Source organism: Tupaia chinensis, unplaced genomic scaffold, assembly GCF_000334495.1.
Source record: "Tupaia chinensis unplaced genomic scaffold, TupChi_1.0 Scaffold000314_1, whole genome shotgun sequence".
In the NCBI taxonomy this organism is placed as follows: domain Eukaryota; kingdom Metazoa; phylum Chordata; class Mammalia; order Scandentia; family Tupaiidae; genus Tupaia; species Tupaia belangeri.
The window spans coordinates 3,007,968-3,011,441 of NW_006159807.1; positions in this window are offsets into that span (position 1 = coordinate 3,007,968).

The following is a 3,474-nucleotide window of genomic DNA, read 5'->3' on the forward strand; positions in this document are numbered from 1 at the left end:
TTCATAATGTCTGGCATCTAATAAGAAACTGTTGGATCATTGGGAAAATCATGACACATTTTTGCATAGAAAAATATGTCATGACTTTCTCAACAACCTAATATACAACCTGGAAAGAAGCAGGGATTATTAGGAGAAAAATCAATCAATTGAAACTGGATAAAAGGAATACAGATGATAGAATTAGTAGACAAAGACATTAAAGGAAGTTTTTATAACTGTATTTATTATATTTCAACATTTAGAGTATTCCTCCCTCCCAATTTATAATCCAGTCAAAGGCCATGATTTATATTTGGTTGTTTGGTTCCTTTATTCAATTAAAATCTTTTTTTTTTCACTTTGGTATAGGATATGCAAGTGCACCAGAGAGAGAGAGTGAGAACGCACTGCCAAGGTAGGATGGCCATGTTGTAATCCCTCCTCTTCCACTCTCCTCTCAGGATTTTAAGCACACATGCACACTCAGCCTGTTTCTCAAGACGCTGGGTCCAGGACGTGATTCATACAGTGGATCCCATGTGGGATCCACTGCTTTAACCACCACACCACCTGGCTAGCCCTAGAGTACTAGTCTTCTCTCTCTCTCTCTCTTTTTTTCTTCTCTCTCTTTTTTTTTCTTCTCTCTCTCTCTCTCTCTCTCTCTCTTTTCTTTTCCTTTCTTTCTTTTCCTTTTTTGGCTAGAGGGTATACTCTCACCTGAAAGAGAGAAAGAGAGAAAGCACTCCCCTGTACTGGAGTGTGGTCACACTGCAATCCTTTTTCCTTCGATTTCTTTTTCCTGTCAGGATGTTAGGCACCTATGCACATGTGCCTGGTGTGGTTTTCAAGTTCCACAGGCCAGGAGCCCAGGTCAGGAACTGCAGTCAGCCACCTAGGATCTGGCTTCAAATGCACAATGCTCAGACGCTGTGCTGCAAGGCCGGGCTGAGTACTAGTTTTCAGTAGTGACTGATTTCCCACCCCAGGCATTTGGCAATGTGTGGAGATGGTTTTGTTGCCGCATCTTGAGGTGGTACTGACACAAGGCAGGTAGAATCCAGGTATACTGCTAAATGTTCCACAATGCACAGAACGGCCTCCCACAGCAACCGACTATCCAGTCCAAATCTCAGCAGTGCTGAGTTTGAGAAACCCCGATCCACAGGAAGGATTGAACGTGTGAAGCAGAGACGTAGAAAGACATGGAAAAGACACAAATTGAACTCCTAGAGATGAAAATAACTATGACAGAGATGGAAAATACACTGAAGGGGACTAACAATGGATTAGACATTGCAGAAAAAGCAAGGGTGAACTTGAAACCCTGGCAATATAAATCATGCAAAATGAAACCTAGACAGAAATAAGTCTGTGGTGCAAAAAGAAACCGATCATCAGCGAGTGGTGGCACCATTTCAAGTGGCCCTATATAGATATCTGGAGCCCTGAAGAAATGCAGTAATGATGACAGAAAGAAAAAATTTGTAAAGAAATAATAGCCACGATGTCCCCAAATTTGATAACAACTATAAAAGAAAGAGTTTCAGAAGTTAAAAAAAATTCTAAGCACAGGAAACATGAAGATAATTAAACAAAGGCAGCACAGTAAGCAAATTGTTTTTTTTTTTTTCAGAGATTTTTGCCATAGGGCGCGTGTGCTTGCCAGACAGAAAGAGATAGAGAGAAATCACCCCCTAGGGGGGATGGCCACATTGCAATCCCTTCTCCTCCATTCTCCTCTCAGGATCTTGGGCACACACGCACACACACGCGGCGTGAGTTTCAAGTCACCGGGTCCAGGACGCGAACCATGGTCGACTACATGGGAGTCCAGCAACATAGCCATTATGCTAACTGCTGGTCCCAGCAAACTGTTTAAAATATGTTACGTGGTGTCAGATAGTGGCACACAGGTGAAACACAACTCTCCGTGAGGCAGAACCTCCCAGGAAGGTTGCTGCTTCAAGTACAGAGACATCCCTGAGTGCTCTCAGCCATGAATGTCCACAATCTGGGTTGGCTGAAACTGAGGGTAGACTGTGGCATCAGAATCCTGTTGAGAATACTGTATTTCTGTCTTTCTCTCACTCATAGAATAAATAAAATGAAAGGAGCCACCAGATGGTGTGCTGGTTAAGGGCGCTGGACTCCCACCTGGCTGACTGTGGTTCAAGTCCTGGACCTGGAGGCTTTCTTTCTCACTGTCCCTCTCTCTATTTCTCTCTGTCTCTCTCTGGAAATATTAAAATAATAATAATAAATAAAGTTAAATAAAATGCTTTTTTAAAAAAAGAATAAATAGAATTAACAAGTTATAAAGAGAAAATATTAAAAGCAGCCAGGGGCCAGCTCTGTGCTATAGGAGCAAAGTGCTACTCAAGAGAAGCTGGATCCCACATGGTTTCAGCCTGGAATATGTCAGGCACATGTGTGAGTGCTCAAGATCTCATGGGTGGAGGAAGGAGGGGATTCTGGCATGACCAGACTCGTGAAGGGTACTCCTTTTTCTTACTTTCTCTCTCTCTCACTTTCATGTGTGTGTGCCCTATATTAAAGTTTTTCAAAAGTTAAATATTGGGGTCAGCAGGTGGCATGGTGTTTGAGATATTGGACTTCCACATGGTCAACTGTGGTTCAAGTCCTGGACCTGGTGGTATGCTTTCTCACTTTTCCTCTCTCTGTCTGTCTCTCTCTGGTGAGCAAACATGTCCCACAGCAAACTTAAATAATAAAATAAATAAATAATTAATGTATACATATGTGTGTGTGTGTATGTGTGTGTGTGTGTATGTGTGTGTGTGTGTGTATTTACGAATGAGGCAATTTATTAACCTAGCATCACCTGTCCTAAGGCTTCTTGTTGGCAGCTGCCACCTGTCCGGCGATTCTGGCCAGATCTCTCTGTCCCTGAGGTGTCAGTTTGCGGCCCCCATCTTGGTCCTTTTCCACTATTTTTAGCCCCTCCAGGGCTTGAAGGACTTGGCGGGCCACACTCTTGGAGCCTCAGCTGAAGTGGCTGGGCATGACCATTTCTCTGCAGTCCCCCATAGATCTTGGTCATGAACCCAACCCCAGTGCCACCCCGGAGGTACAGGTGCCATGCTGTGGAAGCAGCTCGTGTGGAGAACCAGTTCTCATCACAGGGAGCAAGTTCTTTATGCTTGGCCAGCTTGGCAGTGTCCACCCATTCAGGGACTTTCAGCTTTCTGGACTTTCTGAGGAAGGCTGCCAGAGCTCTGACGAACTCCTGCTGGTTCACGTCTTTTACTCCAGGCATCGTGCGGCCTCCGCGCTGCCAGCCAGGGGAAAGAGCTCATTCACTTATTTTAATTTGATACACACGTACACAGAAATAGAGAGAGGGAAAGTGAGAAAGCAAGCTGCCAGGTTCAAGACTGGAACCATGATCGGCCATGAGAAGGCCAGTGCCTTCACCACCACACCACCTGCTGGTCCTCCTTCGTATTTATTTATTTATTTATTTATTTATTT